The sequence below is a fragment of the Phyllostomus discolor genome, chromosome 4, assembly GCF_004126475.2.
Source record: "Phyllostomus discolor isolate MPI-MPIP mPhyDis1 chromosome 4, mPhyDis1.pri.v3, whole genome shotgun sequence".
NCBI classification, from domain to species: Eukaryota; Metazoa; Chordata; class Mammalia; order Chiroptera; family Phyllostomidae; genus Phyllostomus; species Phyllostomus discolor.
Window position 1 is genome coordinate 54598158 of NC_040906.2, and position 20880 is coordinate 54619037.

At 40.4% G+C, this 20880-nt stretch overlaps 1 protein-coding gene across 2 annotated transcripts in view; it reads right to left on the bottom strand.

The window, feature by feature from the left end:
* The window catches only part of B3GALT1 (beta-1,3-galactosyltransferase 1), a 529669-nt gene that overhangs the window by 31248 nt on the left and 477541 nt on the right, over positions 1 to 20880 (bottom strand). For both annotated transcript variants that reach the window (XM_036023352.1, XM_028510267.2), the window contains exon 3: positions 11342 to 11469. The gene's annotated coding sequence lies outside the window, so the exon portion shown is untranslated. The remainder of the gene's footprint in view (positions 1 to 11341; positions 11470 to 20880) is intronic.

Consider the following 20880-nt stretch of genomic DNA (forward strand, 5'->3'; position numbering starts at 1 on the left):
CTAGACTTGCTTTGCTAGGGTCCAAGGGATATTTTGGGTTATTAGTAAAGACATGAGAAGCCATCTGTGGGATGGCAGGTAAACTGTTCGTGAAGGAGGACTTGTTGACCATTTCATATTATAGTGCATTTTCCAAATCCTGAAACTATATGGTGTATGCTAATTCTTTCGACCAATACCTATAGAGCGCTCACTACTTCTGTGCTCTGGCCTGGGTGCCAGGGAAGCAGGGGTGCATTGCACCTGTCAGAGCCTATTGAGAAAGCATGGGGCCCTGCACGCAGCTGACTAAATGTTTGTTGAGATGCTGGGAAATAAGCCCTTATGTAACCATAAATACTATTTTTAGAGAGCTAAGAACAAACTACCCCAGGTGGGCAGGGGAGGGACCAACTACTCTGGGTTGTGACAGGTTTGCTGCCTGGAAAGTCGTTACTGAGCTTAAACATCCCTCTGTGCTGTCTTTCCAGGACTCAGGAAAGTCCTCTGAAAATACCCACAAAGTCCCAGAATAAAGCACTGCAGTGTGGCCAACCCCAAAACCAACTTCCTTCTTTTTTTTCAACATAGGAATTGTGTCAGTGTTTTGGTTTCCATTTCAACCTGCTCAGTGGCTGAGGCACAGCTGGGGAAGGACTGGTTATACAGCATCCAAGGCCATAGGCAAACACAGCATTGGAAAGGCAAACACCTGGGCAGCAGCCATGGTATGAAGGGAGTTGCCCTGTCCATGGCCAGAGAGAGCAGGGCTGAGTGTTATTTGCAGAGAACAAGCCTGGCTCCTGGCTCCTCAGCCCTCCACTGGCCACAGCTGGAGCTGCATAGCTTCATCTTGCTCATTCAGTCTCACCCTGGTACCAGTCCAGACGCGTAACCCAATAGCTGAGGATAGCCTCAGATTCCTAACTGACCCACGCTCTTCCTTTGGGAGTGGAACCAACTACATTTTGTTCTGTTTATTTATTTTTTATTTTTTTTATGACTGACTGGACCATCCTATATCCTGCTTCCTGTAACTGGCACCTGTCACTCTCTAGTCTATAACTTTGTTTCCTCAATTACAAGGAGAATGTGTAAACACCTACTTTCAGGGCTCGTTTTGGCAATAAATGACATGATCTGTGAGGCACCTGGCATGATAAAAATGCACAGTTTACATTGGTGTTTGAGTCTGACTATAACAGGTACAGCCAAGACGGGGGTCCCCAAATAGGGATTCGTAATGGGGTCCAGAACTCAGGGTGTCCAGAAAAATACTAAAATAAATAAATATATATATATAATGTCCTCACCCCCACAAGTCTAAGCTCGGGGATGGAGCAGGGCCATTGAGAGCTGTTTTGTACAGCAACAGTTTTGCAGATAACCTCTAGAACGGTCATTTAACATATCTATAACCTTTAACTGGTTTCATAGATATGGTAAAGAGCTGTGGCCATGCTTTGAGCCAGGGGGATGGAAGTGACTTCCACCCAAGATGTAACTGAGAGGCAACTCCCCCTGGTTACAGCACCTTCGTGAGAGTTTGGAAATGATTAGCTCCACACCATGGGGCCACACCTGCCTGAATTCACTATGGCAGCCCAGTAAAGCTGGAAGGATACAGGAATGCTGGCAGTTGCAACTGAATGTGGTAGGAGTCAGATATGGGGCTGCAGAGCAAGACTGTTGCTGGGATTTAAACCCAGGCACAGCAGTCATGCTAAGGTGGGGACCACACAGCTTTGGCAGAGTGGGGACCCTGCAGCTTGGGCAAGAGTCAGGACCACGTGGCTTTGGGGTGCTCCCTTTTGCCACGTGGCTTAGGAAGCAGGAGAGACTTTGCCTGGAAGAAAAGGGATGAAAGGACTCTTGCTGATGGGCCATGAGAAGGTGTCACATGTCTTTGGATTAATTGGAGATTGTGGCAGTGACACTGCTGATGGTGCCGGGAGCCTGAATTATGGACTTCTACTTCTTTTCCTGCAATATGGTACCCTGGACTGGTCAGAGGGAGAAGGAAGGACTGTGTGTGTTTGTGGGTATTCTAAAGGACTTTAGTATTTTAATGAAGACATTAACTCATTACTCTAAGTCTGTATAACTTTTAAATAAATAATTCCTTTCCTTTTCACCAATCTCTGGCCTTGAGAGACATCTCTTCTTGGCGGGGGGGGGGGGGGGCAAGGTGAACCTAGTAGGTGGAAGGGACCTCCAGAGAAAAAGGGGGATACTTTTGGTAATAGTATATTGTTCACCTCCCAACACAGGTCTGTTTTGTAACATTACCTTTGTATGTTTTGTCACATCAGTGTTCTTGGGACCTGAACATGAAGCCCAACTGTTTTGGTGTGGAGGACATCTGGTAGACCACAGTGTAAAATATGCATTTTATTGACCAATATTCCTGTGTGCTAGAGGCATCCCTAACTCTCCTCCATCCCTTCCCTGAGCTTCATTCCCTTATTCTCACCCTCACCCCACTCAGGACAGGGTGTCTCTTAACCAATTTCCTTTGAGGGTTTGGGACTCAGAGACCTCCTCAGGGGCACAGAGAGACAATAGGCTACTGAGCTAGCGTGAAGAAGCTTGAGCTGCCCCAATATCTCCTGTCTCTCCTCTTCTTCAGTCCCACCTCTGCTGCTTGTGGAGTTGATCAGGACGTGGTCCACCAGAGACCAAAAAACACTGACACCTGCCTTTCCTGTCTCTCCCCTCCCCAGGGTTCTGGAGGCTGGAAGGGAAACCTTCCCACGTGCTGGTTTTCAGGCAGGTGAGGAGCCTGCTGTGAACTCTGGAGGCAGAGTGCTGGGGTGGGTGGAGCACAAGACTGCTAGTCAAGTGACAACCCAATCCCTGCTGCGTGACCAAGGCCACTTGAGGACTATAGAAACCAAATGCAGATGGGGCTTACTATTCTGCTCAGCTGAAGAATGTCAAGAAAACTCCATCTGGAGGGAAAATGCATGGCCCACATCTTTACCTAAATAAAAGAAACCATGCCCAAATTAATGCCTCAGCTTGTAGGACTGAAAGAGAAGAAATCAGGGAAAACAATTGAGCACTTAGCTCTGAATTCATCATGGCACAAGATCTTTATCAGTGTTTCATTTAAAAGGAAAAATAAGACAACATGCCAGCCTCACAGTAGATACTGAATTACAGGCTGGCTAATTCATCAGATACCTTAGCAAAGAGATTAGAGGGTGAATCTAGGTACTGTGGCAGGGGGCCGACCCTAACCCAAGCCCAGAGCTGGAGGAGGAGCAAACACACCATCACTAACTCTCCAACTGCTCTAGGGGTGGAGGGAAGGGTGCTGAGCTCTTCTGAACAACTAACTGCTTTGGGCATGACAGAGAAAAGGGGTGGGGCCCCTTTCAGAAGTGAAAATGAAAGGGATGTGCTCAGAGGGAAATTTTTTATGGTGTAATCTGAGTATGGTGACAAGGAATTAGCGAGAGAATTGTTTTCCATTGGCTGCCTATCTCTGGACAAACTACTTTGGCCTATAGTGCGGGGGGGGGGGGGGGGGGGTTGGGGGGACCTTCAAATTAATCTTATGGTAAAACAAACAAAGAGATAAAGGATTTTCGAAAATATTTCCAGGGATCCCAGGCATGAGTGGGCATGAGGCATGGAGGAAACATCGGGGGAAGGGGTAACAGGAGGGTCCCTGCCATCCTCTGTCTTTCCTAATACAGACCTTGGTCCCTCCCTTTCCTTCTCATCTGCCTTCTTCTGTCTCCGCTAGCTACCTGTTAGCTCCCTTGAGCCTCCGTGGTCCTGCTTTATGTTTCAATCTGATGAAGACTTTGTTTCATCAGAACTGAACAGTTTATCTAAAAAGGAATTCACATAAGCTAGTGGAGGCTCATAGTGGTAGTCTGTTAGGTGAGATTTGTAATTTACCAGGGAGTCCTTTAGGGCCTTATCAGAAAAAAAGGGGAGAAGGCTTTTATTTTGAAAGTGTCACAAGTCATTCACAGGGCAGGTATCTGGAGGAACAGGACAGGCAAGTTCCACCACAATTCCCTAAATCACTGCGTGGACAGCTGCCTGCTCCCCTACAGACCAGCTCTGATCTGGGACAATCCTGGCTGTCTGCTTGTGGTGCCTTCCAGAACACTGTGACTCCACGATGAAAAAGATTGTCTTGGTCTTAAAAATAAGGAAAAAGACATCAATTGGACAGTCAGTTCTCTAACTTTATGTTATGTTCATTAACTAATTTAGTTCTTAAACCATCAGAGATAAGGCGTGGAGTCACTGAACCATCTGCCTAAAGTCACAGGGCCGGTAAATGGCAGAGTCAGGATTCACACCCAAGCTGTCTGACTCCCAGGCTCCCACTGGAAACCGTGATCCTGACTGTATCCCTAGCAACTAATGCAGTGCCTGGGCAACAGTCACTACTTCTGATTTTCCTCTTATGTCTTAGTGATGGTTAGTGTCACAGGTCAACATGGTGGGGACACAGTGCTCTGATATCTGGTCAAACATTATAGATGTTCCTGTGAGAGTCTATTTAGATGAGATTTTCATTGAAATCAGTGGACTTTGGGTAAAGCAGTTTGCTGTCCATAACACTGGTGGGCCTCACCCAGTTAGATAAACTGCCGAATAGAACAGCAGGCCAGTCTTCCTTGAGCATGAGGGCTTTCTCCAGCAAATCACCTTTGGAGCCCCGTGGCAGCTCTCTCCTGAGTCTCCATCCTGCCAGCTGGACTTGTCAGGCCTCCCCAATTGTGTGAGCCACTTCTTAAAGTAAAACTCTTCTTATATGTACACATCCTATTGGTTCTGTTTGTCATGAGACCCCTGGCGAATACAGTCTCCTTTGCTGAGGAGTTCCTCAAAGTTAGATGTTAGGCCCCTTTTTTTCTTCTTGATCTAAATTTTGCTTATTTTCTATGCAATTTTTTCCTGCCCATGGTCTTGGTTACTACTATATGCCAATAATTCTAAATTTATCCTCCAGCTCAGATGTCTCTGTGGAGCTCCAGACCTATGTACCAAACTATGTACTCAGCATATGTTCTTCAATATCTGACAGGAACCTGAGTGAAGAATGTACAAATGTGAATTTATGATCTTGAAATCCTGATTCTTTTTCAAGGTCCTCTATCTCCGTGAAATGTACCTGTGTCTATCTGAAAGACCAGCCACCGTTCTTAACAGCTCTCTCTACCTTATCTCTCTACTTAATCCCTCACCAAATCCTGCCAATGTCACTGTAGATGCTTCTCAGATCTTTTTACTTCTCTCTGTCTCCACTACCACCACCTGATTTAACCTACAGGTATTTCTTATCTTACTCCTATGGTTAACTTTTTACATGGTCTAGTTGCCCATTCTGTTTGCCCTTTAATCTTTTTCTTCACACTCCAGCCACAGTGATCTTTTAAAGATATAAAGCTGACCATGCCATTCTGTGTCATACCTGTTTGAAACCATCCAAATACTTTCCATCCTGTTAGGGAGAAGGCTAGATTCTTAGCATGACCACATGGTGGTTCCCAGGCCTTGCAGGGTCTCATTCTGCAGCAATTTTCCTTCTGCTCTCTATACTCCACCCAGCTTTTTTTCAGTTTCCTGAAAATGCTTCCTCATACCACTGGCCCTTTGCATATACTGTTTTTATTTTTGAAGATGTAGAGACTTAATTCCAACCTCTCAACTTTCATATGAGTCCCTTTAGGGGGAAACCGTTGTGTTCCACACACCCCTCCCTCACTCTAGTCAGATTCCTTTGTTATATACCTTGTCATAGTACTTATCTAAAGCGATAGGAATCGTAGCTAAGATTTACTGAGTGCTTATGATGTTCAAATGTAAACACAGTGCTGAATATTTTGCAATCATTATGTAAACATTATCTAACTAAAATTACAACACAGTCTGAGAAGTAGGTGAGGCTATGTTCTTTTTTTAATGGAGAAATTTTTAAAGACATTTTAAAAATATTTTTATTTATTTATTTTTAGAGAGAGGGAAAGGGAGGGAGGAAGAGAGAGCAAGAAGCATCAATGTGTGGTTGCCTCTTGAGTGCCCCCTACTGGGGACCTGGCCCACAAGCCAGGCATGTGCTCTGACTGGGAATTGAACCGCTGACCCTTTGGTCTGCAGTCTGGTGCTCAACCCACTGAGCCACACCAACCAGGGGTAATCATTCCCCTTTAGAGACTAGAAACCTGAGAACCTGGACAGGAATCTGAGTGTACGTGCAGCAATGTGATGACTTGGTAGAGCTTCGGCTCCCCCATTGGAATGTGTGTTTGGAGTGATCGGGGGCCAGGTAAGTTACTGATCAGCACTGTTAAGAGGACTGCCAGGCACATAGAGTGTGTTTAGTATCTACCTGTTGATTGAAATAATGATGAAAGTTTGAATGATTAATGAACTAGAACACATTTCAATATTGATACTAACTGGGTAGCCCTCTCATTCTCTACTCTAAATTAGCCGTCTCTGAGATTATTTACAAATTCTAGACAGTTACTTACAAATGGGAAAATGGCATTCCCAACACTAGAGATGTTTAGAGTACCCTCCACTCTATGTTTTGATGACCATCTGCTTCATTTCTGAATGAGGCAGCAATTTAGTTTAATTTTGCTCACAGTGAAGGATAATTTTTTTTGTACCAGTTCTTCTGAGGCTTCTAAAATAGAAGTCCCACTCACACAGATACACACTTACAAACATGTGTGTTAGGTAAGTCCACACAAGCAGCTGTAACCAATAAACCCTAAATTTCCAAGTTGAACAAAAAGCAGTTATTTCTTATTTGTATAACAACCTACAGGGAGTGTTCTTGCTCCACCAGACAGCTTTCACCTGGTCAGCCAGGAGCCCGGGCTCCCTTCATCCCAAAGAACCTGAGTTCTCTCGCCCAGGCAGCAGTAAGGAGAGCCAGCATGGAAAAGGCATGCCTACTTCCTAAAAATCCTGGCCCCAAATAAAACATGTCACGTCCACCCCTACTCCATTGTTAGAAATTCATCATGTGGTCACGCCTGGCTCTAGGGAAGGCAAGTAAATGCTTTCTAATTATATGCCCAGGAAGAAAAGAGAGAAAACATATTTGAGTGAGTCACCCACCATCTCTGCCTACCTCCCATCCCTATAATGCAAAGCAGAGAGATGCTTTAAGGTTAGCATTAAGTACCCTGGAGTATGGGAAGATTTTAATGGTGGGCATTGGAAAGGCCTATAGAGGAGAGGATTTTTAGTGAGTCTTGAAGAACAGGTGAGTCCTTCATAGAAACAGACCCTAACAGGCATAACTGAGACCAGTGTCAAAAATGGTGAGGTCTGAAGTTGGGCGGGAGTGAGGATGCGAGAAAGGATGCATGCTTGTGCCTTGGTCTATGTGTGCACATCTCAGCATCAAGTTGAAATTATTTTCATAATCTCTTTTTCTGAATTCCTTCTATAAGTAATTAAATAACAAACAGAATTACTCCCTCCACCATGAGTGTCTTAGTCCCTAATGTGAAGATATGAAATAATTAGAGGGTATGCTGTGTAAGAATTTTAATGTCATGGAAAACTTCTATTTTTGAGACTGTGCTAATTATACAGGATGAGGCTGAACAAAGGGAAGATGCATAATTAGCAAAGCACAGCTTATTTTCGTACAACCAGATCTGTTTAGAAGCTCTTCTGAATCTAGATATGTAATAAATCAAGAGTGATCTAGTATTTATCTTTTAACGGACAACTCTGGAGATTCTGGAAATGTAAGGCTTGGCCATTTTGGATTTGACTGTGGGGATGGTATAGGCAAACTTTTACACTCTAGTCTAAGTGGCATACAGGAAAGAGCAGGGTCTTTGGAGGGAGAAGACCTCTGTCCCTTCCTTGGTATGCTACTCATTGACTGGGTAATCATACCTTTATGGGCTGCTTTCTCCACTGTATGGGGATTACAATACATATGAAAGGGCCACTAGTGCCAAGCAGACCCAATCACAAAAAACACAATTAGAGCCAGACAAATCCAAGACAGAGGTGAGACTGACCAGACAAAGATGCTCATGTTGATGCATCAGCATCATGAAGAACACACCTGGAAAGCTGATGAATATTCTGTTGAGATCCTCCTCTGAGACCGCCTCTAAAATCCCTGCCTTTAGAAAATGGGTAAAAACGCTCAAGACAAAGGACCCAATGCCCACTCTCCCTTGAACAAGCCCACACCTCTCTTCCCTCAGGCATGAACTTACACAGTTGGGGCTTCTTTTTCTTAAGCTCCAAGGGCTCTCCTCATGTCTAACTTTTCAGTAAGCCAAAAGCAGCCCCACCTTGGCTCACTTCTGTTACTGTGATCTTGCTTCTTCTATCTTAAGTCTTTCTTCTGTTTCACTGTCCCTACCTTTAATAATTAAACTCTCAAAATCACCTGGACTCATGTCTTGAATTCCTTCTTGCACAAAGTCAAGAATCCACACATTCCAAACCATGCTGGGACAGACCTGCCTTGGCCCAGTCTCTTCCCAGTGACAAAAGTTCTTAGCATTGAACCTGAACTATAGTAAAGACCCATTTAAATTTTTTAGATCCATTTGTCTTTTCTTTTCCTACATTATTTTTCTTGAAAAAATTTTCATTCACCTCACTAAAAGTTCTCAAGACTTTAAGAACTTTGTAAGAATGACTGTAATATCATATGGATGCATTTCCTTTAAGCCTACAAAATTTTAATAAAGGCAGTTATAATATCAGTGGCTCTCTCTGAGCAGTGTCAGGGATAAAGAAATACCTTAGTTGTCAAATCCAAGGAGGGCTGACTCAGCTCTTCTTTTCTTCCAAAGAAGATAAATTGCATCTCGTACAATTTGCTTTTGGCTAGGGGGCTTTTGTTTTGTTTTCAAACACGATCTCCAGTGCAAAAGACAAACTCTCTTACATATACATTAAAAAGGGCTATGATGATTCCCATAAAGGTTTGGGCTTTTCCCTAGATTCTGTTGGCAGAATATTAGAAATTGATATGAAAAGCGAGAGCTTAAAATTTGCATAGTATTACATATTATTCAATTGCAAAATGCAAAATTGCTGCTCGTCCCAAGCCTCAGCTCAGCTGTAATAGTCTATACACTCAAGTGCATCTCAGTGTTGACTGAAAGGACAGGGGACCACAGCTCCTGAGAAGGCATTACGATAACATTATCATATCAATGGCCCACATGCAAAGTTCTTGATAAATGATCATAATCCAGAAGCAAGAGATAAAATATGAGAGTTTGATTTGTGTAAACAAATCAAAGGTATTTAAAGTCAAGCTACTTAATCTATGTTAAAGCACTGCCAGGAATATAAACATCAGAACAGCCTCAGAGCCAGAACCGGAAAGAATTAAGAGGATAGAAGGAACTCTAAAGATTATTTGCTGCTTTTCCCTGATTTACTATAATCTAGCTGTATTGGCCTTCTTTCAGTTCTATGAACCAGCCAAGCTCAAAGCCTCTTCTCTTAAAGCCTCTATAAATCATCCTTCTGCCTCTTCAGAGATGCCTCTTATAATAGTCAGGATTGTCTCCATTAAGCTGCATTAACAAATAGCTTCCATATCTCTGTGGTTTAAGGCAATTAAAGTCTGTTGTATTCTAAAGCTACATGTTCAGAGTGGGTTGGCTGAGGGGGTCTCTGTTCTTTGAAACCAAATAAGTTCCAGGCTAAGGGAGTAACCACATTTTGGACTATGCTACCAGTCAGAATGCCACAGGGAGCTGGAGCAACAAAATTAAATGCTCCAGAAATGATACATGTCATTTCTAAGTACAACACATTGGCCAGGCCCAATCTCATGGTCCTCTGAAACCTGAGGGAGGCCACGGCAATGCAATCTTACTGTGTGCCTGGAAAGGGAAGGGAGTAGGAACAGTTCTCTTGACTCTTACCCCTCTCCGGACCAAACTTTCTGAAGCAGGTTCTAGCTTTTCACTGTCTTAGTGCCCCTTTTGTATTTTTCATAGTGCTTATCATGATTCATAATTGCATTATTAACTTAATAAATAATGTTTTGTTTTCAGTCTTTTACCACTATTGAACTCCAAGGTCCATAAGAGGAAGGACCATGTCAGCACACTAATTCTATGACAGAGTTATCAAAACTGGTCAGTCTGACTAATGCATTTAAATACTGAGTATATCTGTCCTGATTTTGGAGAATCCTTATGGCGATAATCTCATGTCTCTCAGCCTAAGTCCTTTTGGGCTGTGTGCTCATACAGCCATGAGCTCTCCACGGCTTTCTATCTGAAGATCCTCTCTTTACACAATAGCAGGGGCTAAAGCAGAGACAAACTGGGCATTCCTTCAAATCCTGTTTCAAAACAAATTGGGAAACTCTCAACTAAAATCTTACAGAAATCTCCAAAGGCAGTGAAAACCAGCACTTCCAGTGCAAATTGCTGTGCACTTTGTAAATAATGAAAAGAATAAAGAAATTTGGTGCATTGGCATTGTCTTGAATTTACTTTTGGCAAATTCTCTTGGAGGAATTTGCTCAGAGCTACCCTCTCACCCTCCACTAACAGATGTACTTTATTGTCAAACTGAGCCTGGAATTTGGAAGTCACTCTGATATAACTGTCCTTTTTATGGGCCAAAAACACAGTTTAGAGAGATTAAATTACTGGCCCAAATCACAGAGGTGATGGTGGGAAAGTAGGATTCAGTCTCTCCTGCCAGTGTGGGGCTCCTTTCCCCCAGTCCCCCACAGGGAGACGGCAATCATTTTCACAAACTTATCAGGCTATTTAGGGCAAATAGTGTATAAAGGAACATTTTGAGAATTTCTTTTGCTTTTTAAAATCACTTCAAATAAAAACATTTGAATGATTACTTGTTATTTTAGATACTCCCTTATAACTGTGCCATCATTTTTACACTATACTTTTCAAGCAAAATAAGAAATAATTGAAGTATAATTGCCCTTGAGACAAGGTTATTTCAGCAAAGAAGTTTCAAAAATCAATTAGCTATGGCCTTGGAGAAATGGATATTTAAGTAGCTGTTCTTCTCAGGTCACCTAAGGCATGTCTTTAGTTCTCTAATATTTTATCTTAAAAGTGGCTACCACTAAAATCAGCAAAAGGTTTCTTAGGTAGTAAACATGGATTTTAAAAAAGGACTTTTTTTTAGTTATTATGTTCTTTCTTCTATCTCATTCAGGAACATGGCTTTTTATGTCAAGGGTGTTTTTATATATTGTAGGAGGTAAACATTAATAAAATAAAAAATTAAACTTTTCTTTCTATTAGTCCTTAGACGATGACTTCTGATTTTATAGAGTTGCTGTTATTTCCCCACAGTGACAGCCTGCATTTGGAACAGTGTGTTCTTCTCCTACCTGTTGGGCCGGGCTTGCTGTGTTCTTCTCACCACAGGTGCAGGGCCCAAAGCATGGCCTCAGTCGGTGATGAGGAGGATTGCAATCGCTCGTGCCAGGTGAAGCTGCTGCTTAAAAACTGTAGAATCCTGTGGGGGTAACAAGAAAAGAGAAGACTTTACAAAAAAAATGAAAATTAATCAGGCTCTGAGAAATCAAGACAAAACTTGGTCACTTAAAAAAAAAAACAGACGTATTTAAACAGAACACAGAATGGCACGTGGGTGAGCACTAACTACGGGTTGATCAAATGAAAAAGAGAACGAATAACTGAACACATGAAGGCCGGAGCTGGTCCTAGAATCGCAAACCCAAATGCCTACAAGACGGGGCAAGCAGGGTGAATGAGGGAGCAGACTGGGTGTGAGACCACAGGGCGCAGTAGGGCTGTGGTGAGCCGGTGAGCTCATGTCTCACCTGCAGGGGGCAGCCTGCTCATGTCTAGCTGATGGCTTTCCTTGATGAGATCAGGAAAACCAAGCTCGATAATGCTACTCTTGCAGATTTTCAAGGGAAAACAGGAATATAGATTTCTATGAGAAATTTCTTGAATTCACATTTAGAATTCAATGAAACAAAACAAAACATTGTGTGGGTCAAACAAAGCTAAAGTGAAAGCCTACCTGTGAGGGTCAGGATTAGCTCATGGGTAGCCAGCTTTTACCTAGGTTCTAGGGCAACATCTTTAATTTCCTAATGATGAGAAGGAGTCCAGAGGGCTGAAGCCACTTGGGCAAACACACAGTAAATTTGTGGCAGAGCTGGGGTTTTTAGGCATGAGGGTCTTCCCTTTAACTTAAGACCTTTACTTTCCCTTATGACCACTCTCAGACTGGCTGAATCTGATCAGGCCTGTTGAAATAACAGATCAGAAGCCAATCAGAAGCTGCCTTCAGTTCAACTGATCCTTGGGTGTCAAGCTGTATTTATGCAGATCTTCCTAATGGAAAGTATACTGTATTTTGCTATGTATAACACATTCCCAAGTATAATGCACATCCATGTTTTGGGCCTAAAGTTTCAGGAAAAAAATCTTACCTTTTAATACTTTAATTCATTTTTAATTTATTTACATTTAGAAACAAAACTGATTATTGTATTCCAGGGTATTATTTTGCATACAGATATCATTATTGCTTTCTAGAGTTATGCTTTTAACTCATAAGCATAGATAAAATAGTTAAAAACATTTATATAGATACAATATCAGTACTACCCATATATAGTGTGCAGCCTTATTTTTCCCTCAAAGATTTGGGCAAAAACGTACACATTATACACAGCAAGATATGGTAATTTTCTGTTCTCACCATTTGTATGATGGGAAGCTAAGTGACTGAGGGATGTGATGGTTCGTCATAGGAAATAATACACTGACTACAGGCATTTGTTCCGGATGGTGTTGGAGCAGTGTGGCCAGATGTGAAGAGCTGCAGTGAAAGGGCTGGGCTGAGGCGTGAGTAGGACCCACTGGATCCATTTGCTGGTTCTGGTTTCTGCCAAAATGCTTCTCTGTTTATATGAAGGTGGCGTTATGTGATGGTTAAGTATATGAAATGTCTTTACACATTGACTCAGCTGCTTACTGTGACTTAAGCTTTTTAGATCCCAAGTGTAAAATAGTGACGGCAACAGTTCCTGAACTGTAGAGTTCTGTTACACAGAAATGCTTAGAATGGTATTTGTGTAAGGCAGGCACTCAGTACATATTTGCTAGTATTTGTAACAAATGCCAACACTAATTTATGTATTTACTTATAGTTATTACCTATAATAACTAATTACACTTTACTTATAGTTATTTTCTTATAGTTATTACCTGTAATCATCACTATAATCCTCTTCATTTTACATATTATCTTTACTTCAATAATGAGAAAATAATGACCTTGGGCAGGAGATAAAGTCTTTTTTTAAAATTTTTATTTTAATTGTTGTTAAAGTACAATTTTCTATCTTTTACTCTCATCCCAGCCCACCCACCCAGCCCTCGCCTCCTCCCTCCCATTTCCACCCATCCCTAGTTTTTATCCATGTGTCCTTTATACTTGTTCCTGTAAACCCTTTCCCTTTTCCCCTAAAATTCCCCTGAAATTCCCTCCCTTCTTCCCTCTGAACACTGTCAGCCTGTTTTCTATTTCAATGTCTTTGGTTATATTTTGCTTGTTTCCTTGTTTTGTTGTTTAGGTTCCTGTTAAAGGTTAGATTATATGGTATTTGTCTTTCACTGCCTGGCTTATAGGAGATAAAGTCTTCTTATCTAATGTCACCCTGGTAGGTAGTGAACCCTGTGTTTGAACCTAGGTCTATACAACTGAGCCATTTGTTTAACACACCTCTCCAGGGCCTTGTCAGTGTTCAACTGAAGATACTATTCAGATCTTTCAATGGAGATAAAAATCAACTTTGGTCAAACAACAAATACTTATGAAGTCAAACACCAAAGCAAAGGAGTCCCAAAGCAAACAGTCAAAAAGACTGCATGCTTGGTAATCTTCTGCTTCATGCAAAACTGTACTGTTTCAGAATGGGAATGTGCCATATGGCTAAAAGTAAGACAGGAGAGCATGTGGTCAATTTTCAGTCTGTGTAAGCCCCCATTCTGACCCTTTCAAATGCTATGGCACTTAATAAATTATTTCCTTAATACTGATCAATCAATTTCCATGGTGGTAGCTTTTAGAATTAAAACATGTAGTGAACGTTGACATTGGGAGAATAACACCAGGGATATTTTTTTTTAAAAAAAGTGTTTGGTTTCATATAATTTTCTATGCAAAGAAAGAGTGGAATAAAATATAAACATTTATTAAAGTCTATGAAGCATCTTATGTACAACTGTTGAATGAGGAAAAGAAAGGGAAAAAGTAAGGAAGGAACTATGCAGGTACTGGCCACTAACAGGAGCCAGGCCCTATGCCAGGTGCTATGACATACATATTATGAAGATTAGCACTTACTGAAGGAAAAATAGCCAAACCAGGGCAAAATACACTTGGAAGTGTATATAGAGCCAACTCAACTTTCCATGGGCAGATATTTCAATTTAAACATCTCGAATCTTACTTAGACATAACGCCTTACCTTGACCACTCATTTTATTTAATGTTTGCAACACAAAATATTTTTTTAATTGACTTTAACCAAGTAAGAGCAGGGAAGGAGAGTGTCCTTTCAACAAAAATATTTAATTATCATCAGTTCTGGGAAAATATAAACTAGAAGCCATAGAAATATAATTTTTTCTTGCTTTAGAATGAACTTAACATTAGTTAATGATACCTATTCTTAGCAATAATGTAGACAGCAGGAACATATTATACAAGAAAAGATAAAAAAACACAAGCCACTTTCTTTAGTCTGATTCTAAAGATTAATTTCAGTATTTAAGTTAGAAGCATTGCAACTTTCCAGAATACAAAATGCACTCATACTCAAGTGTTGGTTTCAGAATACATAACAATATTTTAAAATCAAATGGAATGAATTTGTTCACTAGCCTTTATTTTGGATAATTGCCATATATTCCTATTTTTTTCCACGGGCAATAATTGAAAATTGACTATATAGAAATTGTGATGTTTTTCTGGGGAAATAGCCTACACTCTAAATTTGTCACCCACATTTTTATCTAAGTTATGATTTTAGCAGGCCTAAAAATTATAGCTATTCTAGTACCCTATCTGATTACATCTCGTTAATATCTTCTCTTCGTTTTGGCTTCATGTAGCATAAAGGAATTTTGCCAGTGTCATTTATGTGTAAGGAATCCAATCATTTAGTGTTCCTCCACACTAGAGTTAGCTATGAAGTATTTTAGTGACAGAGTAGGACAAATAGGGTAGTAATCATATTTGAATATGTGATTTCACCTTCCTAGTTTTGCAGTAACCCTCTTTGTGAGAACGAAGAAGTTTGCACTGTGAATCTCAAATGTCAGCACCTGGCCACGTTTGACCCAGTTTTAGTGTGATCTGTCTGCAACCAAAGACTTGAATGAAGACTGACAGAACAAAATGGGAAGCACCACTGAGCTGTCTATTTATTAATTTATCATGATGAGTTCTGTGATTCATTAGGAAACCGGACTGAAGTAATAGTTGATCTAATTAGTTAATGGACTTAGTAGAGAGAACTGAAGGTTTTCACTCTCTTAAGTGTCAATAATAATAAACTTAACTTTCTATTTCTCCTTGTCATAGGTCAGGTCTATGGGAAACTGACTTGGCGACTGAGATGCAAATGCAGGAAGCTTATGGGAGTGTGTTCTCAGGAGCAACATCTGGGCTGAGAGGAGAAGAAAGAAGGGGAGGGAGAGGTTAACATGGGACAAGGTCACAGCAGAGGCCTGAGGTGGCCTAGGAAGCTCTGAAGCAGCGGTCATGGGCCTGCAGATGTCCAGGGTGTGCTAGAGCGGGCACAGATGGGCTTGGGCAGAGCTGATGGCGCATCTCTTCCCGACTTCACAGTAACGTCACTTTGATACCTTAAATCTGGAGGCATGTGTGTTGGGTATTTACAAAAGGGTGACTGGCAGAATCTAGAAATCAGAGCTTCTGTCACTCCCCTCTCAAGTCCTCAATTTCTAGAGAGCTGGTTTACCAGAAAATCCCCAGTTAAGAAAGACTGATTTGTGCATCTCTGTCCAAATCCATGTGTAAGTGCTTAATTGCATAGCATGCTACAGAGAGGGAGAGAGATACATGTAGTTGGTCAAAAAGTCCACTTAGTTTTTTCTGTAAAATAAAAGACATTTTTTTTATTTTCACCAATAACTTTATTGATTTGGATAGTTTGAGCATGTCAGCTATCTCCCACATAGTCTAATGTTGATTGTTCTCAATTAATGTTGGACTTTATCACTATCAACTTCAGCTAGCCTACCCAACTATGGAGCGTCCATCATCCAGTGAGACATCTCCAGCACAAAACATCACAAACCACTTCTGACATGTTTGATCAGTCACAGTACCTTCTCCATACACTGCACAGATCTGTTTTTGAGTTTTGGATGTTTATTTTATCTTTCTTGAAATAATAAAGCTTAATATGCCAAAAATTTCACTTATATTGTTCCATCTTCAAAACTAAAATGTCACCACAAAAATTCACCAATTCTGATTTTTTAAATGCATGCTGATATAACAACTGTCAAAATACAATCTAACAAAATTGTTTCAAATGAAGTTAAAGCCAACTAAGCACTACTAGAGCCATCTTACAAAAAAACAAACACACACATTTTTTGGCCAACCCAATACTATACTCTTAGGTCTTGTATTGTTGTAACTTCTCCAGGCAAGGTGTCCCCTACTCTACACAGAGTGTTACTCTAAATCCAGGATTTCTAGACCCGCTGTGTTGTCAGATCTTTATTATTGCCTTTCTGAAAGGAGTGACTGAGCTCCAATGCAAGTGAAACCATCCCTGTGTGATACAAGTTGATGATATGACCACCAAAGTGGTGTCTGTTATAACTAACAGAATCACAAAAAGAGAAAGTACTGACAATGATTGAATGACATCCTGGATAAAACATTTAGAAAAAGCTAACTAAAATGATTTTAAAAAGTAATGCCATTTCTTTGCTTGTAAACATGGTTATTCATGCCAGTAAAGCATAGTTATAACTGCAGCTTGTCTTTGTTGAATAAACTCATAAAATGCTTTTCAAGCCAGTATAGAATATATACCATAGAGAGGAGATGATTTGAAATATATTAGTGAAAGCACACAGTAAATTTGGGTTAAAATCAGTCTAGCTTTTAGAAAAGTTACTTGCTAAGCAGATGAACAAAGCCAATTTCTACTTGCAAATATCAGCCTCTTTAGGAAACTCAGAGGGGTGATGTCAGAGAGTTCACCATTCTCTGGGGTAGCAGACACCTTTAGGGGGACTATTCTGGGAAAAGCTGTACATCTCTTATAGTTCTTTCTTCTCCTGAGTCCTTTACTCTATAAAAAAGAAACTAAGGGAATACCCAAGATTTGACAAACAAACATTATACAGAAACTCTTCTCAGCTTTGTCCCTGACATCCTCCACCCACACTAAATCTTGACAATATGGCAAAAGCAAAATCACCACTTAGGCATCCAATTTAGGAAAAACAATAGACATGAAATGGAAGAGAACTTATAATTTTAGTATATGATGCTAGATTTAGGAAACTCAGTAAGAAAAGTGTGATTCCCAAATTCAATGACTGAAAAGTGACTCGGTATTGGCTATATCTATTCTACCATCTATCACATTTCTGTAACAGGCATCAAAGCAGACTGGAAGTGAGGTGTCAACAAATGTTCTTTCACAACATAAAAATCATTGGGTACAAACTCTTATGCATTACAACTTAGCACAGAATCTTATTCATGGTAGGGATGCATGGTAGGATAGCTCTCTCAATATCTTGTTCTTAGATAAACTGTTGAAATATAGCTAGGGCCCCATTTAGATTCTATAATCAGCTTCTTAACTCTTCTCCTATAATATCCATTGTTTTATTCAACAAAACCATGTTGAGTATTTTCTATAGTGTGGTATGCCAACTAGGAGCTAGAAATACAGAGGAACTTATGTCCTACTTGGGACATAAAATTCAGATATTTAAATATAGTAATGGAGATACAGAAGCACATAGGAGACACCTGGATCCATGTGTGTATATTTGTGTGTCTTTGTATGTAATCAAATGCATTTTTATCTTGAATGAAGTGTTCAGAATATTGATAATTAAGAGCAATAGCTTCTCTTGTACTGACTGTAAAATATGAATGCAGCTAATGTTTCTGTTAATCGAACAGGGGATACTGTGAGGATGAAGAAACGTAATTTTGCTATTTTTCCTGATTAAAAAAATGGATCTGCCTTTTGATCCAGTGATCCCACCTCTGGGAATATATCCAAAGGAACCCAAAACATGAATTCAAAAGAACATAAGTGTCCCTGTTCATTGCAGTTTTATTTATAATCACCAAAATACAGAAGCAGCCCAAGTGGCCATCAATAGATGAGTGGATAAAACAACTGTGGGGCATTTACACTCAGCCATAAAAAAAGAAGAAAGTTTTGTCCTTTGCAACAGTATGGATGGACCTAGAGATCATTATGCTAAGTGAAACAAGCCAGTCAGAGAAAGACAAATAACATATGATTTCACTCATATGTGGAATCTAATGAACAAAGTGAACTAACAAGCAAAATAGAGACAGACTCATAGATAGAGAGCAGGAAGGCACAGCTAAGGCAGGGATTGGTGATGGTAGGGGGTGGAAGGATTGAGCAAAAAGGAAAAATGACTCACAGACATGGACAACAGTGTGGTGATTTCAAGGGAAGTGGGGTATAAGGAGACTGGATGGTAACGGAAGAAATATAATAAAAATAAAATAAAAAGCATATTCCAGGGCCCCATGGCAGGTTTGCTGAAAAAAAACAAAACAAAACAGTAAAACAAACCAAACACAACTAAACTGAATACTTCTGAGCTGGTCTTTCAACCATTCAACAATATTTTTATTTCTCTTTAAGTACAATTCATATGCTAGGTCCTGGGTCTTAAAGAAAAAGGAAGAATATCCACATTACTTTCAAAGTCTTACTAAGCAAGAAATTTCAAATATCTGATATGCCATCAGCCTTTTAAAAGTTTGATGTAACTTGATATTTTTCAGGAATAAACATATTCCAATTTGCGTCTTTTTATAAAATTTTAGCCTAATTGTATAATTGTATAAATGAGTTGTTTCACAAATTATTTTGGTGGAACATGAATTTACCTTTATAACAAGCAAACATGAAACAATGGAATAGATCCTTGTTTGTGTTTGGCTGTCAAACTTTTTACCTACAACATTAAGTCTCTGCTTTTATCGATGATGGAAATTAAGACTATTCCAGAGCATGTGTACAAAGGAATTTTGCAAAGCTTGCATATTGACTGAGTCAACTACTGCCTTGCTGGATTTTTCAGGTTGTGCTCACCTTACCTTGCAAACATCGTTATAGTAAATCATGCCATGTCAGCTCATGGAATTTGAATGTGACTTCTGACTTTGACATAGAGTGTCTCCAACCAGTTAGCTCTCATGAAAACTGAATATGGCCCATTTGTAGGCAGTTGCTTTGCTTTTATCCCCCTTTTCTGTAGGCATTTTATACTAAATCAGCCTTTTCAGAAATGGATATGACATCTGTTATTAGAGACAACTGGTGACAGAATAGGCAAGTGTCTGTACAAATATTTTAATATTGTTAAAAAAATAGGAAAACAAAACCAACAACCTAATGTTCACACCCTACAGATGACCGAAGCAGCAATAGCATCTCTTAATTTAAAGGGCAGCATCTTGACCTGACATGTGCCTGGAAACAATCCTCCTCCTGACCTAAGAAGCACCTAGTGAATATGGTGCAGGAATCAGCAGCCATGGTGACCGGAGAGAGGGATGATAGAGAACCCGTGGCAGCTCCTGCAGAGGGTGGGAGGTTAGGAGGTAGGACTTACAGAGAGTCCCCCTTTGCTCCTAATGGGTCATACTGAATGGGGATTTCTGTATTCCGAGATCAGTGAGACTGGTTGAAGTTGTGACATGCCAAGCCAGAAGCCCAGTATGGGAGGAGTGCATGTTTTTCTCTGAAATGGAAAGCTCTTCTCTCACCCTTTGTTTTTTGTTGATGGGCATTTGGATGTGAAAAGAAAGTGCACATCTGTTCCAAACTGGGCACATTTTCCTTAGTAGACCTTCTAAAGGAATGAGGAGTTAAACCTGTCACTGTGAAAGTGTGTTCATGCCTTGGCTAAGTTGTGAGGGAAATCAGTGTGGAGATGTCATGAGTGAACAGGGAGATGGCTAGAACTTGTGTGAAAAACGCAAGTCCTTCTGTTTGGTAAACAAAGACAACTGAAGCCTGTAAGACTAATGATCTCATAGAAGGGCTAAATCTGAACATCAGACATTCAGGAAATAGGTTCCAAACAGAAGGCTGACAATTTTCACTGTAACTGTGCTACATGAATGCATTTTATATCTGTTACTTTAGTACTTTACTTAGTGCTATTTTTTAAAAACTCGTTTACTCACTAAGGGCCCTGGAATCCACTTACACCTCACTCCCTTGACAACAAAATCACCTGTTATCATTCTTTGTTGCCTTGACCCTGTCTGATGGTTAGGCCACCCACTGTGGCGCTGACAACAGGGTGAGAGAGCTACATACTCACGGTCTCTTACTGTGCTATTATTTTTGCATGATTTCTTCCAAGAGGAAATTGTACATTTTACCAGGCAGATATAAGAAGAAGAAACAAATTTTCTCTCAGTAAAATTCCAGAAAAGTCTGTGAGGTATAGACTTTTCTGGAAATTTATTATAATATTATCTGAAAAGCTGCCTTTGGGTCTGTATTGTTCTCTTTGTGTGGGGCAAGAAGTGGGACCTACTAAGCTTAGCAAGCTTGTCTGGCTGTTATTTAAACTTCAGGCCATCAACAAAGACATG